Source organism: Dermacentor silvarum, unplaced genomic scaffold (assembly GCF_013339745.2).
Source record: "Dermacentor silvarum isolate Dsil-2018 unplaced genomic scaffold, BIME_Dsil_1.4 Seq224, whole genome shotgun sequence".
NCBI lineage: Eukaryota > Metazoa > Arthropoda > Arachnida > Ixodida > Ixodidae > Dermacentor > Dermacentor silvarum.
In genome coordinates this window covers 8,898-33,982 of record NW_023605891.1, presented here as the reverse complement: position 1 = coordinate 33,982, position 25,085 = coordinate 8,898, and the positions used below count along the sequence as shown (strand labels likewise).

General features: G+C 46.7%; 1 long non-coding RNA gene across 1 annotated transcript; it reads left to right on the top strand.

The window, feature by feature from the left end:
- LOC119434756 (uncharacterized) lies at positions 1 to 23,779 on the top strand. Its single transcript, XR_007464587.1, has 2 exons — positions 1 to 199; positions 5,565 to 23,779. It is a non-coding gene; the product is annotated as an uncharacterized LOC119434756 (long non-coding RNA).
- The last annotated feature ends 1,306 nt before the right edge of the window (positions 23,780 to 25,085 follow it).

Sequence of the window (25,085 nt, the reverse complement as noted above, 5' to 3'; positions counted from 1 at the left end):
CAGATAACGACGCTCTGCGTTTCCATCTCGCTGAGCGCGTACGTGGCACTGTTCTGCCTGTTCTCACCCAAGATCTACATCATCCTGTGCCATCCGGACAAGAACGTGCGCAAGCTGACCATGAACAGCGCCACCTACAAGAAGGCGCCCACCAGCAGCACGTGCGGCACCTCCGTCAACCACGGCACCTGCGGCACCGGTGAGTGCGCCGACCCAAGCTGCAGCTCGACGGTAAACACCCTATACGCCTCCTGCTCTCCTAGAAGCAGCGCCATCTATACACGCTCGCCGCGGCAGTTTTGGTAACTTTTTCGATAAGGTCGCCAGTCATTGCCCAGGTCCCTCCTTCTTTAGCGAGAAGTCACTATAGTCGGGTAGAACTTTAGAAGGCAGCGGCATCTGCCCCTCAAACGCGGATACACACCAGCCTCCACCAATTGACGCGCACTCTAGACTGACGTCACGAACCGGACGGCCGTTGACCTCACCGACGGAGAACATGGCAGTCCGCGCTTCGAACTGGGCCGATTCGCGTCAGCGGGACTACTACTTAAGCCGCAGAGGCCATCCGGAGGGAGGGGGGGGAGGGGGGCTGCCGCTTTTCGGTCACCTGGGAGGGGCCTCTCCTGCCTTCTCAAGTTGTACCCGACAGGTTATGATGGTGATGATTATGACTTACTAGGAATTTTGTCTTTCATTTATTCTAATTGTTCCTAGACGTCTTTCTTATTATTCTTTTTTAAACTACAGCTTTAGATTACCTGCTGCGGTGGCGATTCAACAGTCGGGATATGAAAACAATTAGCCCTATAAATTTTTAAAATGGTGTCAGATCTGAAAATTGCGCTTTACCTGTCAGATCAGCTGTTGTGCACCCAGATGACTCATAATACGCTCTTCGGTACGCAAGTAGCGACAAACTGAAGGCGCATATCCCCCTTAGGATAAAATGAAGGCAATACATTAGGCTCAACCGAAGCCCCTTGAGGAATTTTGCAAGCTCGATTTACTGGCTGTTTACGTCACTAAAAATATAGCCACTAGGAATACAAAAAGGCAAAGTTGTCGTTAAGGTGACTAAAAATTCGCTAAATTTAGCGACTTTCCCGCTAAGTTACCAACACTGCCCCAGGGCAACCAACCCTCCCCTCCTGCAGTCCCGTATTTCACCATTTTCTTTTTTTTTTTTTGTATCTGTCTCCGTACGCGTATCTTTACTTCCAAAACAAGTGCAGCCCTCATCTACCTTGGTGCGAAAAACGAGGAGCTCTGCTTCAATGCTGCTGCCCTGGCACACTCTATGAACAAACTCAGTGCTGGCAACTCCTTGTGCATGGCTTTTCAGCGCTCGTTTATTGGCTAGCACCAGCTTTCGCGAGCCCTCGTGTATGCTGTATGCTGCAAGAGACACGATACACTGTACCAGAGGCACTAACGCGCAATTTTGCGTCTGCCTAGTTGACACGCAAGAGCGACACACTTTAGCTAGCCTCCTCTGCGACAACCGTCAACACAAGATCATTCTCGGGGGACCTTATTTTGGGCCCCTGGGCCCCACACGAGACGTCATACGCTGATCGTAGCGCCGTAATACAATCTCTGCACAACACAGGTCTTGGCTCAATGCTTTAAGCATTGTTGGTGTGTGAACGACCAGCATTCATCGAACCACATTTCTTATCATTATCATTCTCCACCTCCTATTTCGTACCCCTTTTTTTCCCTTCCGCAGCGCAATGTAGCAGTTTAGAGCGCACAAGCTCAGACCAACCTTTCTGCCTTTCTGTGAATAAAGTCCTCTTTTAGACCGCAGATCCTAGGGGCCCGTTCCTGCGTCGAGCGTCGGCGTCGTACCTCGTAACCGAGCGAACGAACACAGCGAAGGATGAAAGCGAACGCGGAGCGCAGCGGCGATGAAAGACGGCGATAGCGAAGAGAACGCGAGGAGGACAGCAGAGGAAGAGGGTGTGGCGAAAGCGTGAGAATAAAAACGTAGTGCCGTGAGATACGAGCTTTGCGGTAACGATGGCTACGAGATGGCGCCAGAGTAGCGCGCATCGTCTGTACGGAAACAAAGCGCTGCATGAGCGGAGGTCTGTCTGCGGCGGCTGCTGTGAATTGCACGCCACCCACGCGCCGCCTGTCGCGATCACCCAATTAGCGAGGCAGTCGCGCCACACTTCGCTCCGTTTGCAACGTGCCGCACGAGACAGATTGTCCACGCCAACCAATATATCGCGAAATAAAATACAGCTGCGCCCCTCAAGTTTCGCATTAGGTAGTATCGTAATCGTCGGGGAATTTTGTATCTCCTTTCTAATGTCACCGTCAAATACAAGCGTTGCTTCGACGTAACATATGTAGTCAGTACTCGGCGCGTCGCTCAACGTTCCTGGCCGAGTACAATGTCACTGACTCAAACACTCGCAAGAAATCTCGCGAGCGAATGCCCCATGAGCTGGCATTCCTGCTTCGATCGGTCCGTCCATTTGTCCATCCGCGACTTCCCATGCATGGCGTCCCTACGCAGCCTTACGCAGATCGCCGTAATGCATAAAAGCATGGGACACGCGTCCAAACCGAGCACTCTTCTATCGTGCGTGCTACGCGTCGGGCAAGCAGCGGCGGGGAGCACGCGAGGCGTCCTTGCATCCCACCACTCTCAGCCTCGCGAGTGAGAAGCCCCCCCCCCCCCCCTAAAAAAAAGCAAGAGAGTGGCCGACGGAGCGCATAACAATTGACCGCAGCCGCGCGTCACCCGATGCATAATCGACCCGACCCTCCCTCGCGATGTAGCCCTGCTTGCGTGCGGCGCGAGCCTGTCGCAAGAAGGTTGCGGTCTCGGCTCGTACACAACGTGGCGTGAAGCATGCGCGGCTGGGGGACGCTGCCTGGACGTCGCGGGGCAGTATATTAGGGTGCGCGCTTCCTATGTCCAGCGGGCCGCTTCCATCGCTTACGTAAATTGATCGGCCTCTGCAACGGATGAGAATGCCACCGTGGCCCCCGGTGTTTAGTAGTTGCTGGTTGGACGCGGATATATGGAGCGTCGCAGATGCCGCCCGCCGTCCGGTGGTCGTGAAGGTCAAGCCGAACTAGATGATGACGCGAAGCGACTATTCTTGCAGGTTTTTTTTTTTTTTTTTTTTTTTTTGCTTATTCGCTTCTGGGAGAGAAATGGGGTGCATATGTGAGTCATAAACCTTGTGGTGGCACGCAGTGAATGCCGTTGATTTACACGTGCTCTAAGTGGACAGTGTTGAATGCCAGGTTAGTTGGCAATGCATTGTAAAGGTCGTACCATAGAGTGACGATGCTACAATACAGAACACGGCACGCGCGCCCGAGGCGGGAGCTCGTGAATTGTTTTGTCGAGCGCCATTCCGGGCTGACGCACCTTCCACTGCTTCTTTCTCCATTTCTTTCATTTTTATTCCTTGCGTGTGTTGTTTGGATTCGGAGCGAACGGTGTCATTTGCCAGCAGTGTCGTTTATGAAGGCCAGAAAGACAAATTTAGTTGCGGCAACGAAATAAAATTCTGTCTTACCGAAGCTACAAAATTGAAGGTACTAATTTCAAGCAAAAGCACATCGGAGAGTCTACACGCTAACCTGATCTCAGAACTGCAAATATTTGTTTTCTGCAAGTGAATTTTTTATTCATTGGTGCGGCCGGCTTTTTGTGGCAGCTACCCTCCAAACACTCTTGCTATCCTTCTGTGGCATGTACGAGAGGTCTGTTTCACTAGTGTCACAGCACAGTGAGCAAATCATCCTTCTATTTGGGTTCCTAGGGCGCTGCGCTTGTAAGAACCTTCATGCGCTAAGTCTGTCATTCTCATTGCGCTTGTTTCGTATCAGCTGCGGCAGTGCGACACACTCGGATATCCCCAAATCTTGGCATATAAATTGATTGATTGATTGATTGATTGATTGATTGATTGATTGATTGATTGATTGATTGATTGATTGATTGATTGATTGATTGATTGATTGATTGATTAAATCGCTGGTCTGTGAGGGGCGCCTTAAAGGCTCCGGGATTAGTTTTGACTATACACATCAAGTTCATCCCCGTACTCGTAAATCTAATCGATGAGGAAAATCGCGCATAGACGCAACACAAAATAATTGCTCGCACGCGCATGTTTTGTCTTTTTGTGCGCTGTCCTTTTTCCATCATGAATCAGTGGCTCACCCGAGCTTCGACCTCAGCAACCTATATCTAAGTACAGGAATATTATTTTCCTTCCGCTTTATCAAAAATTGGACGTCAACGCTAATGAATGAAATAATGAACCAATCAATGAATCGATCAATCAACGAATAAATCAGTAAAGTTGCAGTGAAAATTCTAGCTGCAAGATGCATGAACAATGCAAAAGCGAAGAAAAGAACGCCAGGGCCTCTCACGAATGAAACATTTCAATCATGCAACAGCAATAACAACAACAACGTCAACGACAACAGACCGGTCAACCGACGAATTAATGCAGGGACAGTTTCATCCCGCATTCACGACTGGTCGCACAGCCGTGTCGCTCTTGCGCCAGTTTATCAGACCTCGGTTTCTATTATGGTCGGCGATAAAAAGTAGTATAGTGTTCTTGTTATCCGCGTCGAGGAAACACAGCCGGCAGATAGGGAAAAAAAAGAAGAAAACAACAAACAAGGAAGGAAGTAAAAAAAGTACTGTAGATTGCCTCCCGCGGGTGGCCCGCGCTCACTCTGTTGACACTTCCGGGGTCGGCGACGTAATTGATTCTTCGCTCTTCTGGCGGCGGCGGCGACGACCCTTTCCGGAAATACTTTTTCTCCCATTGCGGGAACGATTTTCGGCAGCTTAACCTTTCCTCTACGGCCGGCTTTCTGGTGTCTCGTCCCGCCGGTCGGTTTTTAACTTTGCTTTCGAGGCGAGCAGGATTTCTAGGCTTTCTAACGGCTCCACGAACGGGCGCCTTTGCGTCTCTAGTGTTCTTTCCCTGTATTTTGTTCGCTATAGACAGCTGTTTGCGTGCCGCTCGTGGCTTTAAATACGTACAAGGGTGGTTGCTTGGGCTAGTTGGTAATTCGTGGTAAAAACGACGTACAGCGCGAGCAAATATATAGCATAGCAGATAGGAGCAAACGTAGTGAGTTGAGTAAAGCAAGCATAAAGCAGTGAACGTGATAAAGCACGAACTCAGCTATATAGTAAACGGTAGCGTGTTGTTTCGAACCTTTCTCTCACTCGGTGACACTCACTCACTCGTCGTGGGTCGGTGAGTCGAGTCGAGGGGGTGAAATCCGTGTCGGGTTCTGATGGCTAAGGTTGCGTCGGGTCGACTCTCTTCCGCGGTCAAATTGACAACATCTGGCTCGACATGTTCTTAAGAGCAACTCATAACTAATCGTCGCTTTCTTTTTGTTCTCTCTCTTTCTCTCCCCCCCCCCCCCCCCACCTCTCTTGCCTACTAACCACTTGCCACTGCCACTGCCACACCTCGCTCCTGACCTGTGCCCCTGCGTGTGGACTTCCCTGCGGTGCTGGCCCGCTGCTGTTGGCCATGCGGACGCGAGCGCAGGCAGTTCGGGCGAGCAGCTGAAGTTGAGCCTCGCGCAGCGACCGGCCAAGGGCGCAGTGGACGGCGGGGGCGTCGAAGACAGCCTCGCCTCGCTCTGAGGTTGGGCCCGCTGCGCCGCCAGCCTCCTCCTCGAGCCGGAGGAAGAGGCCCTCCTCATTCTAGAACCAGGGGCCGCAGCCCCCCTCCTCACACACCCGTCAGGCGCGGCGGTCGTGGTCACGGCTGCGGCGGCTCGACCCGTGTCGCCGTCACCTCGGAGCCACTGTCCCGCAGGGCCGCAACTCGCCAGCCGACGACAGGCCGCTGGTACCCTCTGATGGCGGCGGAGGAAGCAACAAAGTCGCCGCCGCTCCCGCCGGGAAACCTTCTTCAAGCCCAAATCAAGATAGAAAGCTATTTATGAGAGGAAGCCTACAGCTACTAACTACAACCACTTTTGGCTGCGGCTAATGGTGCCGCAAACCAACTGTATTCTATTCTGCACGCCATCATCAAACGTCTTCCGAGTGCTGTGTGCGAGCGAGAGAGGTAGAGAGACCGCTTATGTGAAACGAAACGCGATTGACAAAGAAAAAAAAAAAAAGACGCAAGAAGCAGGAGGCACCGGCCGTCCAGCGCTGCCTGGAGTCGCCCACCTCCGCTCGACCCCAGTCTGCATGTGTAGTGTGGTGTCATTAAGCCGCTGCAAGTATACGCTCTTCTGCCACGAGATGGTGTGGACACTGCTGACGGTGGTGTCGTCGTTCGCGGAGCGGTGGAGCCTTGACCAGACGCTTCGCTAGGCCGGTGTGCGTACACCACGTGCACAAACCACTCCGACGACGACGACTGCGGTGCTTGTGGTGCTTCTCCACGCGGACAGCCAGCCGGACCCGCGGTGCCGATGACGCTGCGTACGCGTCGCTTCCGGTTCCGGTGGAGCGGAAACCCTACCGCCCCCGTGCGCGCGTGTACGCACGGCTCTCACCGGCCGCGCCTACACCAGCACCATCACCTTCCATCTAATCTCTCCGCAACATGCAAGCCCGATAGCAGTTTGGTATATTCCAGCTCCTCTGTAGGGAGCATCTCTCTTCTTTTTTTTTTTTTTCTACGCGAAGAGGAACAAAAAAAGAACAAAAGCGAGTGGTGAGCTTGAGCTGGTTGACCAGGTGACGGCCGTCATTCTGAGACCTTTTACTCGATCGATCGTTTTTGGGCATACCAATTTCGGTGCGCGCTGATTGGACCGACCATGAGCTATCTTGTAAAGCCATATTGTTTTTGAACGATTGACCATTTGCCCGTGGCTCCAGCGAGACGTGTCGCTATAGACGTGGCGTTACGCAAAAGTTTCCGCGAAAGTAATCTGTCGGCGATACTGCCTCTGGCATCGTGCGATAGCTTTGCGTGTTTTTGAGGGCTTCTCCCAAACTGTCTGGAGAGTTCTGCGTGAGCTCGGCTGAATGATGACTACAAGCCGCACGACGATCGGGCACTCGAAAAGGTTGTCGTATGGGTGACAGGTTGCGGAATGACGTATCCGGACCGGGTAACCTGCGAAGGCTTACAAGCTCTATAACTTAAGATAAACGAGAACTATCGCCTTCTTATATGCGCAGGAAAAAAAAAAAACTTTCCGGCGCGAAACTCGGCGCGCTCGCATTCTTCACAGCAAAGCAGATTCTTGAAATATGAAGAGCATGCAGAATGTCAACGGGGTCTCTTACTTAAATAGAAAACACCGAAGATGACAGCCACTCAATGTGAACATCATGGGCTCTATGGGTTTTGTGTGGACATCATGGGGTTTTTTTCGTATTTCTGGGTAGCAGGTGCATTATTATTTGTGCTGTCCACTGAAAATTAATTGATTGATTTCCTTAAACTTAACGGCATCAGTGTACCACTTATTGCGCCTATACGGATATCATAGCTCTTCAATTCCGAGCTTCCCTTTGCAAAAACGTATTGAGACACAAAGCGATAAGCTCTTGCAACAGTTGGGTCCAACAGCATCAAAGTATGAACACGCTGAAGTGCACAGCCTGCACCGAAGACACTTTCTTGTACTTGATGGAGCGACTGAAAGGCAATATGGAACAGCTAACACCTTTTCTTCGAGCAGAACCGGCGCAGACGGGGAGACACGCATCTTACATGTCTCCAGGTTCTCTGTGCCGGCGTTAGGGTTTCACACTGAACGCCGTCTCAGTCCTCAAACTTTCCTTCCCTCGTGAAATTGAAAATACTACCGCTTCGTCACCTTTGTTTTATTATTATTATTATTATTATTTCTTTTTCAGGAAGAAGCCATGCTGTTTTGTTTCAAGCAACTCTAATCGCAATGTTGTGCGCACCGACTTCGTTTTTATTAAGATTGCAGAGTGGCTCAGTGCAAGGCATCCTGCACCGTTTATTGAGGACACCCTATCGCGGTTTCCTAACCGCTAGAAAGATGTGAGCACGCCGAGCCGCGACCTCCGTTGTTGCACTTTCTGCGCGCAATCACTCTAGTTGAACTATATTTGCAGCATTGGTTGCGCCTGGGCCTTCACCTAGAGTTTAAAGGCATAAAAGCCAAATGTGTTACTTGAGTCATTTATTCTTCAAATGCCTTCATTCGCTGTCTTCACGTGTGTGAGTGCGTTTATTCCTTCTCTTTGGAGTATTTTCGTCGAAGTCAGGGTTGTGTTATTAAGGGTTGTCACCGAAGGTAGCGGTTGACTCAGTGTATGTTCTCATCTACTTCCAATGCAAGCGTTTATAATACTCGCCATTTTATCGCTAGGTCCAGTTTAAGAGTAGAAAAAGAAACATGTTGTAGTATACGCGGGAGAAGCGAAGGTACCGACTAATAATTGCAGCCTGCCTGTCACAATTCCTCGTGAAGATAAAACAGAATTTCTTTATTATGTGTCAAGTAAAAGCTAAGCCATCATACGCATATCTTTTTTTTTTTGTGCATCTTTTCTTGATCCCGAATCTCACGTTGATATTATTGTTGCATTTCTTCATGTACGAAAGTATCTCACCTGAACAACTGGAGCAATCATGTCAGTGACGGAATGAGAATGGCGTCTCCTCCGTGCTCATTATTTTATTTTTCCCACGTCGTTACACATCCGTGTGTGTCGAATGTTCACCGTATATCTAGTCCTCAGTATTATCTAATCATTCCTGCACATACCGTTCGCCATTCGCAGGGCCGGTTGATGTTTGTTATCCTTTATTTTCGTTAAGTTTAGCGGTTTTCCAACATGAAAGCGAAATCATGGCTGACGCGAATACTTCGTCGCGCCTCGAGATCTCGGAGGCCATTGTAGAACACTGCAGTTTGTTGAGCAAAAGCTGGGGGTGACTAATTTGAACAAGCAAAGGCGGAAATGAAGAATGCGTGAAATATAAACAAAGATATCGCGTTGTGAGCACAAGTTAGGCTCGCCGTAATATCTCAAATGCAGTGAATTCATGCACATCCGACGTAATCTTATTGTCTGTGTGGAAGCGCTGTTTCTTGTTAGCGGGAGAGCGAGACGAAAGGGCTCCGCAGCAACGACTCCCTCCGAGTAACAAAAACTAATCTCGAAGCCTATGCTTTTGCTAACTGCACGCGCCGGAAGCGATTGCTGGAGCCGGAAACACATCATAGCCGCCATGCTTTGGACATGATTTATTAGTGTTTTGTTTTGTCTCGTGATGAAAAGCTCTCTGCAGTCTCCGGTTGGGGTCGAGCTGACGCAATCTAGGCGTCTCATGCTGCCTCATGCTGTCTCGAGAACAACAAGAAAACAGGCAATCACACGAGCACAAGTATGTAAATCTAACTGTTCCAGCAGCAAGCTACTACAAGACGAGCGGAGTTGTGCGATTTACTCGAACCGTCGAAGTTTGCTTTTATGTATCGAAGTTGACTGTGACATTTGCTGTACGCGTTGCGCGAAAAGAAAAAAAAAAGCATGTGGTCCACCTGCTTTGGCCAGCTTTAATTTGTTGTTCCAGATGCTAGGGACCACCACATTGACGAGCCACACAGTGTCTAATTGCTTCTTAAAGGCAAAGAAAGAAAAAAAGCAGGGAGGGGGATGTCCATGGGAACCAATCGCCATTGCTTTACCGTTTCGCTAAACGTCGTTTTGACCGTCCTACGAACTGAGCTCGTGGTGTATGTGTAAATGTCATACCGACAAGAGCAAGTTTTCGAAATATAAGAAGTGGCATGCCCAGAACGATTATTACATCTATAGGGTCCATTCTTGGTCGTGCCTGCAGCTTTTAAGAAAATAATGTGTATCTGTGTTCTGTGAGCATTCTGCAAGAACATGCGGAATAGGGAGTCGCCACTGTAGGGTCACCGAACGGGCCCACGTTGAAAATTTCGTAAGTCTTTAGTATCGCCGAGGTGATGCATGAGTCACATCCCCCTCATCACCTCAACGACTGTTTTAGTCCTGTTAATCCGGTGGCATTAAATATTCTGGGCGCTTTGTTGTCATTGATAGGGTTGTCTGTGATCTTTATCGTGCCCCCCCACCCCCTTCCCGATTTCAGCAATAGACGCAAGAATAGACTGTCGGGCCAGTTATTTCAACACGAACAACTTGCAGCGCACGATAACCAGAGAACGCGAGACACAAACGCTCATACAGCGCTGAATGCGTGTCTCTGTCTCGCTTTTGTCTCGTTATCGTGCGCTTCGAATTATTCAACAATATACAAAGTGTGCGTTTCTCTGTTCTGCGAAGCGCTAACCTTGAGCTTACCGTCACTAGGATTCTCTTGGATAAGCGCTGCAGTTTACGCCCCCAAAAATATGCTTGAATCGCCGTGTTTTCTGAAGACGATTATTTCCGTTAGTTTTTCGTTGTCTTTCATCTCTTTCTGTACGTCCATACCTTAATACACGCTGTTGTCGCACAGCCACTACAAAGCTCGAACATGTTGATTCCAATACTGAGCGATCAAAGCAATTAGTGCTACTGTATTAATCCTCTTTGATTTCTCCTAAATTTCATAACATCCGACCGTAATCACGGGCTTTCTGGGTTGAAATTCGCATGAGCAGCATGACCGCCTCGCACGCCACTTCTAGGAAAATTCGCAGTTTCAAATGGCCGTGCACAATTGGCAACAGTGGCCCTCCGCGCACCAAGTTTTCGATGTAGTCCTTCGTTATCACAATGCGAGAAGACATCAGGCCAACAAAAAATCATCGTATACACGAGGAGAACCGTTCAGTCACGAAACGTACAAAAAGATGGTTTCCCTTTTTCTTTTTTTTATCTCCGCGCAGAAACTACACTCGTATCACAGCGTAATCTATATTTTTGAAGCTGTAGTGAGAGTGTGAACAAGGTGTCCCAATCCTTCTTACAAAAGTCGTTCAACAGTAATGTGTATGTGTCTGGGCGTGCGTTTGCCTGTGTGTGTGTGTGTGAACATTTCCCTACCAGGGGCACTGACTTTGGTTTCGACGATTCTAGGCTGCTTCCTTTTGTGTAGACAGCGGCAATATTTAACCGAAATTGCTAGGCACATTTTTTACTTCAGCGAGACATTTTCTGGACTGAGCTGGACTCGACTTATCGTACACAGATCATAGTTTGTGTCACCCTTCTTATGCATAGTGTGTTTGCTAAGGGAATTATATAATCAAATCAAACCTCGTTAGACTATCTCTCAAGCACAATATCACCCCGCTTCTCAACGTGAAAATTCTTATAGGCATCCCTTGCCAGGTGGTGTTTCGTTAGAGCTGCTTTACTTGCCAGTTTCACCACCGTCTCCCCCAATAAGACCCATCTCGTGGCCTGGTCGTTTTGTTGCGTTCTTTAAAGTTGGTATTCGTTTGCGTGCGCATTCGTAACCAGCGTCTTTCGTACGGTACTCATTATTCGTATACTGATAAATGCCGCAGTCGTCAAAGCCACTGAAGTACGATCATAAATCGGGCATTATTTTCGCTTTCCCCTTACTCTTACTCGTAGGGTAGCAAACCCTACAGGTAACACGTACGTCTGTCCGACTTTCCTGCAGTCCATTTCTTTGTCTCTCTATCTGCTTTAAAGCAGGTCCACTGCAGTAGACGGCAGAAAAAAAAGTTCCATGTAATACGCTCTCAAAACTCCCGAATTACTGGCTTCGCCTGTCGTTTAAAGTATGTTATATGTATACATAGCTCTCCAACGGAGAGCAGTCCCTCGTTGCAACGTGCTGTGTGCAAGACCACCTGCTGGGATCGGAGTGTCACGTGTATTGAACTGTATCTCGTATTTGATTCTCTGCGCTCCTATATACATATACGACATGCACATGTGTATTCCTAAGGAATGTGATAATAATACGCAGTTTCTGTAACGTCGAACCATCTTGATCCTTCTTATATAGCGGCGTGGGGACCTCGCCGGGCTCAAAACGCGGAACGATGGTGAGTCTTGAAGATTGAAGATGGAAGTGACATCGCGGCACCACAAATAAAATTGGTTGCCCAGAACTAGAATATACTTGAAACTAAAATTTGTCGCAGTCGAAACTCTGGGATTTCGCTTCAGATACATGGAAGCCAATTGAACCATCACTTTATCACTTTAATGAGTCACATTTATTTATTTATTTATTTGATATACCCTCAGGGCCGGAGAATTACAGAGGGGAGGTAGGTGCCAACGCGTGAAAACAAATTTGCGCACCGAAATCACGCAACGTAAATCAAATTGCCAAAATGTGCGCTTGTTACGGCTTATAAGTATTTGCGGCTTATCGCTGGACTGATTTGCCTTGAGTAAGATTGTTTTAAATATTACAAAGTATCGTTTTATTCGGAACTATTACTTTTTTTTCCACCATCTTCGTCAAAGGCCTTTCAGGAAAACAGTAATTGTGTCCTAAACGCTGGTAACGGCGGACGTCATCATTTTAGTGTGCTGTGTGGTGACGTCACTTCCTCTCTCCCTTTTCTCGACACTCCGAAACCGTCGTTTCGGTGGGGAGTGGAGGCCGCACTCCGACGCCCGGTTCGTCGCCGCATCGGTCCCGTGTGATCCGCGACACGTTGTCGGTACCCGTCGTCACTTCTCGGTTTTCTTACACCCTGCGTTTCTGCGTGAGCTACCTCGTACCTGCTAATGTACTCTATTCTTAGATATAATCCAAGCGAGTCTTCGTTGCATAATACCACGAGTATAAGGTGCAAAAGGGCCGCTGCCACATTTTTAAATGCGTTTCAAGCCTTTCCGCCGGCGAGCTGCGTGACTTTGTACTCTATACAAGAATACGCAAACTGAAGCGAATAAGTTAGACGGCTACAATACCGCCTGATTTGTTTTCATTACATTGTCGTCACTCACTAATCAGCGGCAACGAATAATTTTCGTTTCATTCCTGAGAATAGCGCATCTGTCTTGGACATTTTGTAGTTTCAACGGTTTCCGACTTGTTCGCGGTGTTGGCGCTTTGGTGACTACTGCAAGGGAGTTAGTTTCTTTTTCTGCGCTACAAATCAGCATTGGAGGCAAATATACCGATGCTGCAGTGACTCTAGGCTTTTTTTTTTTTTTTCATTACGCAGAGTGTGAAAAAGCACTGGGAATCTGTTCCTCGTTTTTATGTGCAATGAGAATGACAATTGTTCATTGTGCTCAGAAAAACGAACTGCCTCGATTATTTGACGGAAGCATTTGGTACCCTCTCTGCTTGTTACTGGCATTAACGGATATTTTATTGTTTCATGCTGCCTTTTTGTTGCTTTAAGCAGCATGAATAACGTTCCCTAGTACGTGCTCTACTACAACCGTAAGAGTATCAACTTGAAAGCGCTGGAGGCTGTCTCGTACCAGTGTGTCCACCGTGGACTGGTCTACGTAAAAGCGAGAGTGAGAGTTCCCACTTGGCCAGTTTATCTAGGAAAAGTTGCACGAGGGTTGTGACTCAAGATTTTTGATCTGAGAACAGGGACAGTGCAAACACTCGTGAAGGTGAAAAGGTTTTCGACTTCACAGCTATTGATGCCCTTCTTTAAGGCCTAACCATATGAGTAACAATTGCAAGTAAGCGATTTGTCGTTCTGCCTGCACTCAGGCACCCCTCGACCTCCCCCACCCCCGCCACCACAGAGTGGGAATCACAGCTTTCTCACAATACTTTCCTTCATGTCAGGAGACCCACACAACTCTTCCTAAGGGGGTGACCACTCTAGCCTTCACGAAAACGAGTCCACTTATCGAAGCATGATATGAAAACCGAGACCGAAGTCTCCCGCACGTCTAATTCTAACAAGGCACCGCCTTCTAGTTCGCTTTCAACAGGGAATCTGTTTTACAGGTTGCTTCAAAGATGCCGATTTCCTAGCGTTATTCGTCTCGTGCATAACAAGACTGCTACGGGTATAGAGTGTGGTTCAGCTGCTGAAGCGGGTAGTCACTACCGCAGTTCTTCCCTAATAAGGACGGCAGTAGATTGCAGAAAGCGCGAAGGCGCTGTTCTGCCCGCGTCGTTTTAATTTTAATAATTGACGCTTAGCTTCTTGAAGCAACGTTAGCCTATTGCCCAGCCGAGTGATTTTTTGAAAGTCACAATGCTAATGCTTTTGTGGGGTTAGTCGCTGCGATACAAGTGTATCACCGCAACGTCGTGAATAGTTGACGCTTGTTTTGACATTCACCGAGAAAGGGCAAAAACGACAGGTCTCTGTAGTCGTAAGTACGTGTTTGTAAAGCCGTTTTCTCTCTACTCTCTCTCTCCGTATTTTTCAGCATGTTAGTCGCAACCACGTACGCCTCATGGTTGGAAGAATATCTATATGCCAAACAGTTTTGGGAGCGCCTACGCTGTAGCCTCGCCGAATGTACAGTTCAAGAGTTCTTCGACACGGGTCTCTGTACGCTCCTACAAGTCGCTAAGACGTTTTCCCTGCATGTTTGTGTGTGTAATTGTTCTTTTTTTAATTTAATCGCAAAAGCGCGTGGACAGAGAAAGTGAACGGTTAAGCACTTTAGTTTCACAAAACGATCAATTTACTGGTGAGGCCCGACCTGCTGGCCAACTAATTGACCGTGCACCACTTCGATGTCAGGAGCATCAAGATCTCAAGTAGGCTCCACGTTCGATTGCGCATTCGGTACGGATTGGTAATTCCATGCTTACTGAGCACTAAACGGGGTTACGAGGCCTATTCTTGTTACATAAAGACGTCAGTAGAAAGTACTGACTGTTATTTCTCGAAAGTATTTATTCAAAAAGTGAATGTTGTCCTTTGGTGAATCTAACGTTAGAATAACCGTATGGCTTTCGCTAACTCATTTGATTGAAAAGAGTATTGTAATGGCGGCCCAACCGCGCTTTGCGTAGAAGTAAAAAGCCGTTAACGTTGACGTCATTAAGAACACTAAACTTATAGAGGGGATTGTGATATGGCAGCTTATTTCTGCAATGCACATGAAAACGAAGCTGACGGGAGTTTGACTAGTTCACCGGAATATGTGGGCAATTTTTGTGTGAATTGTTTTTTCACCCTCGCATTCAGAAAACTATGCTGAAGAGGACGCTGGAAAACTATTTAATCAGCATTTTGCGATTTGTCATGGCGTTTCTAGGTGTACTCCTGAACCTTTAGCTTATTACTCGCGAGTTGTGTAAATATCACTTCGTCCGACATTCATGCTGCTATGCTATGCCTCCACTGTCTTGCACCAGCCTGTGACCTGTCGCTCGAGCTTTTCAAGTCTGTTCGTGGAACGGTATGAATGTGAGTGTGAGTGGCTGTTTTGTAACAAGGCATGGGACACACTTTGTTTACAGTGATAGTCACTGTTGTTTGGCGAATAAAATACTTGTCGCTTCGCTGTGACGAAATCTGATCGCGGCAGCAATACGAGATTGCTCTCACAATTTGCCTATTGGCTTGCGCAATAGAGGGATGGTTTGAAACGGTTGTCAGCATTCGCGCAGTGCCCTGAATTTAACGTGTCAATTGAGAGTCAATACACTATATTGAAGTATATTCATGAGAGCAAACGTCGCCAACCCATCGATCAAAGCGTAATGGTATACCCGACGACGCATATTACACAACTTTCTTTCGTGATGCCTGAAATTGGAGATCGTCTTAGTTATAAGTATTCCCGGTGATAAAAACGCAGGCTGAGGGTCCGGAAAGTGTGATGAGATAGTATCGGGTGAATAGTATAATACTAATCTTTGGGGCAGGATAAATGACTGGCGCCAGAAGAAAGTTGTGTAGGACAAGATTTCTTCGAGACTTCCACTAATTCTAATTTGGCAACGAGTACCTAGCGGAATACCGTAACGTAGTTGAATCAACGGTCGTTCGATATCGCTTTCAGCTGGCGAATTTCCATCAGCAGTAGTTAAATTTGATCGCCGTCGTGATGGGATTATTCATTCATGCCGCGCTTGTGCTGTTCATGACTCTTAAAGGTTACGAACAGCGTCTACAGCAACAGCAATGACGAAGAAGCTATTATCAGTGAAAACAAATAAATAAGCTCGACGTTACATTCCCTTATAGCAGTTCAAATCGATTTTTTACGCATTGCATCTAAAAATAATAGTCGCAAAGAGAAAATCGACGTCATATTTGTTTCTCTTTTAATTGTGTTCATGCCGTTAAATATGTGGTGTATCGCGGAATGCCTTCAAGCTCAGTAAAATGTTCAGACAACGCGGCCTTGGGATCTACACTCGCCTTTCAGATCAGCCTTTATTGCTCAGTGCCACATATTGCGGACAGCTAATTTAGTTCAAAGTGAAGTAAATGTTTTTGCGTACATTTATGAGGCTGAGGCAGGATTTTATTGTGCAGGCGGTAGACAGTTGTGCGCGCGGTTAATTTATTCGAACGGACGTGGTTTTGTCAGCTCGCTTGAATATAAATTCAATACATTTCAAGCAGTTCACGGTTTCTTACCTGATCGGGGCAGCTTTTGTACGGCTTTTTTACCTCAATTCCATCTGGACAAAGAAATTCATTCATTGCGGACAAAAAGTCCAGCCGAGCAACCAATATGGACGGAATGTCGTTAGTATTTATATGGAAGCCACGTCTGCGAAAACATGCGAGGTTACTTCATAAAAAGAAAAAGAAGCTGAGGAGTTCATAAGCCTGAGGCATCAGTGCTCCTTGCGACAGCTTCGTCATTTTTTTTTTTTTTTTGGTTGGCGTAAATTAATCACTTCTCCAAGTTACAACCACCCTGGCTGTTCTAAGTAGAACGAAACTGTGAGGTATCCTGCCAATCAACCGCATAGTTGTGTATTGTGACACCACCAGCTTCCTTCTTTTTTTGGTGTCATTATTCTGAGGCACGTTTTCGCGACTGTTGGATATTTTTAGGTGAACGTCGCACCTCGGCAAGGACGCACCACAGTCTTCGAAACAACGCTGCCTTTGTGTTTTCGAAGCCACAGCACGCGAGACGCCGTGCTTCTAGGAATGAAGTGCACTAATTGCTAAGAGTAAGCCGATTTTCTGGCTGTCCTAATGGATGTTGCTTGCTACGGGGAGTTTTCTTGACGCTTGCATTCAACAATGGCCCCATTATTGTGCAGCCTACGTGTCCTATGCCACATTCTTGCCGTTTGAAAACGACCAAGCCGTTGCTGGTCTTTGTTGAAGTCTTGCGTACAATTTTACCTGTTCTAGCCACTGCGATAGAAAACACTGCTTAGTGCTGCGGGCTCGAGTAAGCTAACGTATCGTTATATAGATTCCAACTCCTCATTTCACAACCGTCATACGGACGATGGACACGGTGTTTCTTTGATACATTTCATTCATTACTTTGTTAAGGATGCTTTTTAAATATTTTTTTTTTACTCGGTCGGCCAGGTAACGACTTCTTGCGACAAAAGATCCAGAAAAGAAGTCAAGTCTTAAACGTAACAACTTGACCTGTAGTGTCGACATGGGCAAAGTGTACAAAGAACAATGCTTTAATTACTATGCATACTCGCATATCTGCCACAACATGGCTCGGGAAACTCGAAGCTTTATGTTCTTCGCCGAGTGGTTCAGAGAACGCGGATCGAGGAAGTTTATGTTAGCAATTGCTTAGCCTGGTGACGTCACGAGCTTGATCCGTAAGCTCTTCTCTTGGCGTTGAAGGTCGCGGACGACTGAGAGCGCGCGCCGACATTGGTGCCGTCATTCTTTATTTTTTTTTTTTAATGCCACCGAATATTTTGTCATTGTGCGCAAGTGACATCTCTTGGATGATTGAGGCGTCTGCCCTGATGTTCGTTTTCGTTCGATTCGGTATTCTAACCACCGTGTCTTTTATCCCCACGTTGTGTGTTGGTAGATTATAAGTATTCTCGTGATACAAGTTAGGCAGCTTAGTCATTGCCTGATATGTACAGGCATACCACAAACCTTGCTTAACCTTTTTTTTTTTGCATAAACTGCAATTTTAAGTTTACATGTGCAAGAAGCATACGAAGGGAGGCATGCCATAGGCGTGCACCACTCCCGAATCTCGAAATCCCGCTCTGAATAATGTGTGAACGAACAGGTCATGTGTCCTCTTCGTTTGTGGAGGCCTCGTGTAGATAACGGTGACTCCACGAAAAAAAAAAAGCCCGCATAGTTGCCGACGTTCAGCATATACATATGTAAGTATAAAATACATAGGGTCTATACAATGGGAGGTCCGCACTCCAGCGTGCATGTGTATCAGCAGGGTCCCTCGTGCGTGAAACTTGCTATATATGTGAAGTCTATATCCATATGTGTACATACCGACTGTATACTAGTGCTCGTTTATCGTCTGGCGGATACTCCACGCGAGAGAACCATTCTCTGCAGAACTTCAAAGACAGCGTGTCAAAGGTTCGCGTACACTACGTCTGTGTTTGCCTCCCCGTTGAGAAAAAAATCACTGTTCTTTCCTTGTTATACAGTTTGAAAGCTTAAGAAGTGTTGTCTTAAGAAGTTAGTCGTCTAGATAAAATCTAGCTGTTCACAAACTTTTTCTATATGTTTTGCTCTTCGTGTTTCGGAGCCCACGGTGACGACCAAAGATTGTGCCGCGCCATTATCAGCGCGAGCATCCAAGTTCCCTGTTCAGCGATGCTTAGTAGATGCGTACGGTCGGCATACAGACCGAAGTGATTTCCATTTACTCAGTATTAGAGAGTTTCAGCACACCGCTACCCCGCTCGACCGTGTCAAACACCTGTAAATTTTGCACGTGCTAGCGAAACCGCGCGTGGTGTATGCCTGGCGTCACATAACTAGAACACGAAAAACTGGAAGGTTGGTTGCGGATGTATAGCGGTAACCGTAGATTGATGGCGGTCAGCTAAAACTCACTATTGAAGCGTCCCTCGCATGTATACGGCGTGAAGCGAGACTACTACGACCTACGTCGAGCCCACGAGAATACGCGGGCTTGGCTTGGCTTTGCGGCGTTCGCATGAAAACAAAAGTATGCCCATCTAAGTGATTAGCATTAGTCTGCCTAGACAATATTATCACCGTAGTTTACGCTTGCATAGTAATCTCATCATACGAGAGTGCATGTTCAACAGAAGAGATAGCGAACGCCCATGACACGAGCGCATAACGCTATCACTTTTGTTTTGCGAAACCCACAACGTCTCCGTTCCTCTGTCATTATCATAGCTCGTCTGAGTGAGGAAGACGCAGTAAAGTCTGAAAGTCGTTCTTACAGAAAAGTAACGCTGCTGAAGGGTTCCGACGAGGGGAAAAAAAAGAAAGTTGTGTAACGTTGCCCACATTTTGTTCGCGCCTTGCCACAAATCAAGTGTTAGTGCAAAACCAAGTGTCAAAGTTGTTCCTTGCACGTCGCTCATATGTGACTGTGCAGAGTGACGCGCGCAAGCGAGCTTATGTTGATGCGCAGTGCTGTTAAACATCGCACTCGATGTTCCACCGGTGTAGAGCCGTGTCGTCAGCCATACCGGCTGGTGTAGTAGATTTTAGAGGCGCTAACACTAGATATCGCTTGAAGGAAACGCTAAAGGCAAATGTTAAGTGCAGCTAAAGGGATTGATCATTGCTACGCAATGCCCAAAGCGCTGTTTTACGGCTTGTAAACTGTCGTCGATCACCGGTAATGATAATGTGGAATGATAATGTGCAATAAAATTGCACAGCAAGAAGGGTGACAATATTTGGTCAATTTTATCAGATTTTTCTGTAGATGTCCTGTTTTCGGCACTGATGTCCTGCAAACCGTTTTATCGGTGCTATTCTTCGCAACGTGGGGCCCACCCTGTGCGGTTCGGTTCTCTAGCTCAGCAAGGCAGTAGAGCCCGACAAAGTATAACAACACACGTTTTTAGGCGTAGCTCGTAAATCCTGCGCTGCGCTGACGTATTGATGACGTAACAATATCCGCCCATCTTATTGGGCGATGTGCTATATTGAGGAGATATGCTGCACTCGAGAGCGATGTTCTCGATGACTGTGTCACCTCTTGAAGCAGAAGAAACACTTGAAATATTTCCAGGATCGTAGTCACTCTAGATAAACAACTGCCTTCAGTGTTCCTTCATACTTAATATATGCGCAACTGCTGTTTCTGTTAATACTTTTGTATTAGTTCAGCCCCACTCAGTTACCGCATCCGAGCCAGTTTACTTTTTTTTCGGATTCGTTTCAAAACGCCTCTAAACCACGCTGTACCACAGATCCTGACGGCAAGCTAGTTCATAGTGTGCGCTGGTTACATATCGAATTCGTGTATGCCAATGCAAACAGTGGTTTTCTTTTTTTGCAGCTAGTGGTCAAGCATTATTTAATTCTAAATTCAGTTCTTATTATGCGTGCTGATAGTCATTATAGTGAAAAGGATACCGGTGTCAAATTCTGAAACCTTGAAATTAGTTCCAATGTCATTTGAGTCACCTGTTTCAGATCGTTTCAGTCACCTGTGTTGGAGGTTATCGGCTCAGCACGAACACGTTAGAAAAAAAAAAGAATAACCTATAACATTTATCAACAACTCTGCCTCTAAGCGTTAGTTTTCGTTTTAATGGCATATTTGTCTCTCAACCACTTGACTGAAATACGTTTGAAACTAGAAATGCTTTCTTCTGGCAGTGGCAGAGCAGATTGAAATAAAATTTGGTGCATTTTTAAAATAAGTGTAATGCTAGTAACTACGGGAAGCGTATATTTTATTTCAGTTCCCAATGTTGTCGAGAAGTGCTGTAAGTTGAAAATTTTCAAAAGCTCGAAGCATTAAGGTTCCTGCACTGGTCTGTAATCTTTCACTGAAAAGTGGTCATGCAATTCTGTAAATTTCATCATTAGGACCACTTAAGCGGACATAGCTAATATAGTATGTTATACCTTGTTCTGAGGTACACCATCAACTCAGGAATAACGCGTTTGCAAAGCTCAGTTTAAAGAAGTTATAATTTCACGTTAGCAGTGAACCGTATTTGTCCGATTCATACGCTCTAACAGATGCAATTTACAAAATTGTCATGTTATGTACATGTTGGGGTGCTACGTAGTTGCAAATTTTGTTTTTTATTACATTGTTGATTGGCTGATTTACTGATTATATTCAGCAATTTCAGTAAAGGTTTTCAGTGCCTACATCAAATAACCACTTCCAATGGTCCAACATTTCTCCTTTCTTTATATACAAGGTTTATTCATATTGGTTTGGTGGTTGCCTACTGACAACACTTCTACTTTTCATTCGAATTTGAATACAGAAATTGGAGTCAGCCCTAAGCTGAAACTTCATCTTAAGTTAGATGCTCCGAAGTTATTACGGGGAAGTACCAGTGAAAAGACGCCTTCCTTCCTCTCTTGAGACGACCTGGCATGTTGTGCGTTGTAGCTTCCAGCTTGTCGTTAAGGCACCGTTAACTACATGGTGTCATGTGGTTAGAGCGAAGGCCGTCGGCTTTGCGCTGGGTGTCAAATGTTGTGGAAAAAGAGACGTAGCATGTTGGGCTTTACACATTGTTTTTAGTCCATGTTGCAGCTTTCACATTTCTTGCTTGCAGAGTAGCCAGCTTGATGGCTTACTCTTGTTAAACTCTCTGCCTTTCGTCTCTTTTTTTCTCTCTCTCTGTTCTATCTTGCTAGTGGATTTAAAAGGGTCTGTCTCAAATGATGTCATCAAGTGTATAATCATATGTATGATGCTAGATGAAACGATGTTGGTGCGACTCGATTAACTTGTGAACGTTTGTCTGTGCAAAGTTTTGCGTGCGCGCCACGCGTTCACTTGCTGTCGATCCACAAGTGTGTGAGTGTACGCCCTCGCGCAGGACATGTAGCTGCGTCTCCCACTGTGTCACATCCAGTTGCGCGTAGTGCAAAGCTGTAGGTCCCCTAGCCCCAACGCGTTCGTAGTTCCCTTTGTCCGCGCTGTTAGAGGAACTGCCTTGTTCTCATCCATGTTGACTAGTCATTCAGTTAGTTCCTTCAAGACTGTGAAGTTGGCAGCTTGGCTGTGATGGCCAACTCTCCAGTTCATTGTTGATTAGAGCGCTAAGCAACAAAGAGTAGGGTGCTTATCAGAATCGGGAGAACGTACGTAGGACCGATTTTACAATAGTTGTTGTGATTAAGACGTCAGATGGGGTTCATCGGTGACTCCTGCTCGGCATCTACGGGCCGAATGTTATTCTTTTCGGCCGTATTTTGTAGCAATTCTCATGATTTTGTCCATTATTCTTCTTCTGCCGCGCCGATACCGACGATAACGTCCGCACGGTGGTGTACGAGCCAATGGAGAAAGCTAAAAAAGAATGAAAATAAGATCGACTTCTTGCAAAATATGGCCTGAGATTAACGAATAGAGACATAAGGAGAAAACGACGGCACGTTTCTGTACTTACCTTTATCTTCTTCCAAATTATTTTTAGTGTCATGAGTTCCAAGCCTCTGCCCTCTTTGAGTCTAGCTTACGTGCTAACGAGGTTCCACAAAGAGAGCGTACATGTTTTCAACTGTGCGTCCCAATCCTGCCTTCACGTTCACAAAAAACAAAACAAAAAAACAACACAAAACAAAAAAACGCAGAAGGGAAGCATGACTATCCTGGCTTTCTTAAGCTCGAATCCATTGAATTCTGTGTTCGTTGGAAAATAAAACGGTATTAGTTACAGCCTTTCACGAGAAACCCAAAAGATATGGTCTTCATCTCGGGCAATTCGTTTAATTATGAAGAAAGAATATGCTAGTGCGTGAGCCATTACGTGGAACCAACGCTCTATGGGGAATACAAGGGCGGGAAAACGACGACATACAACGTCGTGTTCGTTATCATCTTGCCAGTGTGTTCCGTCTACAAAGCTGTTTCTGCCCAATCAGGCAAGTCCGCCACATTCGTCTTCGTGTTTGTACGAATGGCTAGATACCCTGTGCCATTCTATCCTCACTTTCCCTGTAAACTGTTTGTGTGCGCTCACGTGACATCTACGACGTCGTGTAGCACCCTATCTTCATGTCAAAACAGTTTCCCGCGCTGTAGAGAGAACAGATGCATGGCGCGTTTCCCTCGACACTTGTGTCAGGGTCAGTACAATATAAGGTGTTTGATCCCTGTGTTCCCATCCTGATGCACGTCTGCACCATTCCAGTGCAGAACGCTTTGAAAGGTTAAAGATCGGTGTTTTTCTCTTGTAAATACAAGGTTGTCCCTGGACGCTCGCGAGGCGTCCACCCGATAAGTGAGAGAAAGGAAACGGAAGAAGTGTTCATACCGTGTATCATCCCACGTGCGTTAATCCGCTCTCGGCTCAGCGAAGATGCCGGTCGTCGCGTTTGTTTGACTCGTTCGTTTCTTTTGTTTTTGTTGTGTCTGTCCACTGATCCCTCGCTGTTTGCTCCCTTATTGGGACAACGCGCTGCCGTCTTGACCTGTACAATTTTCGCGCGCATACCACTGGGAACGCTGTTCGGAAGTGGTCATAGCAGGCTCTGTGTTCTTTGAGAGTTTGGTAAAAAAAAATGAAACTTGTAGCTCACCTCTTGTTAGCCGGTCTTTTGCGGGCCAGTGTGCATGAGCGCACGGAAGCAACGTTCCGAACCCCGTGTGCGTCGTTTTACGTGTGTGGTGTTTTTTTTTTTTTCTCTCTCTCTCTTTCCAGTGTGCACGTGTGTACGGGGAATGCGCGTGTTGTTCTCAAAGGATTGTGTCAATCTGTCTGTGAGTGTCACATACTCAGGTCGACCCGTTATTATGTGTCCGTCTTCTAATAAAAGAAAACAAAAAGAACTGAACCTACTGTACACGTCTCACCGTCTCGTCACTGCCTCGCTTGCCATCAATGGTGCGCCTGCTTCAAAGGCGCCTACAAGGCAGCCAGGAAGCAACACGTAGAGAAATTCTTAGACTGATACTTTCTCACAAAGCAGAACGAAAAAATAAACAAATTGAAACATGTTCATCGTTGTTGTGACTTTAAGTTAGGGCTCGCATATACAGTTAGTTCTTGTACTCACATTTGTTTTTTACGCTATCTTCTACGTGATCCGTAAACTTGCTGCTTTAGTGCTTAGTTACTTCGTTATAGAGTTGTTTCGACACTGTTTCGTTATTTCATTACCTTTTCTTTTCTGTTTTAGCTAAGATTCTGGGGTAGCCGGCCCTTTCTGTGGCCAAACCTGGGGTTGGTATCTTAGGCTGCTGTCTGTTGTTTCAAGTGCTTCCACGACACCAGCGCTGATTCCTCCACTTGCAGATAGCAGACATCTAAAGCATCACCGTTGCTATAGCAACGAAACGGAGGAAGGATGAGAATGTTCCTCTTCTCTTTTAGTCGGTGATGTGAATGCCGTGGACTCCTCCTGGCATTTAGTTCTGTCGCATGTGCTTTGTACCAGACACGTGCAAGTGTGTGGTACGGGACCGGTGAAAATTGCGTGCTTGCGGTTGAAACGACTAAAGCAGCCTCTAAAGGGTGTACTGAAGATTCAGACGTCAACACTGGCAGTGCAGGAACTGAGCGGAGAGTGAAGCCAGTGAAGCTGATAAGGCCAGTTATACTGCAACGCAAAAAAAAGAAGAAGGAAAGATGAAAATGAAAACGCCGCAACGTCGCTGGCGCAGGCGCGAAAGTGGTCGCATTTGATTGGCACGGTAGCTGATACACGTGGGAAAAAACGTGGCAGTAGTAATAACTAAAGTCCCTATATAAGAAAAGTACCGCCATCTACTCTTTCCTTCGCCGCCTCCTCTCCTAAAGCGCTTGCTTTTTTCTTTACTTTTTGCTTGCGAAAGCCAAGTCGACGGTGGCGCACCTAGAAAGTCCACGTTGAAGCTTTCAGGCCGGGCGCGCGCCGCCGCCGGCGACTGCGGCTGCGCAGAGGACTTTCAACATGGCTCTGAGGCGGAAAAAAAGAAAATATAAAGAAGGGAAAAGTGCGCGCTATCGTCGCCCAATCGGAGATACGGGAGAGAGAGAAGCGGCGTTTATCAAAGGATGGCGGTACTTTTCTTATATAGGGACTTTGGTAATAACGGGTGCGCGAGGTACGTAATCGAGCATACAATGACGTCTTCACAAATAGCAACAATATTGCAAATAAAA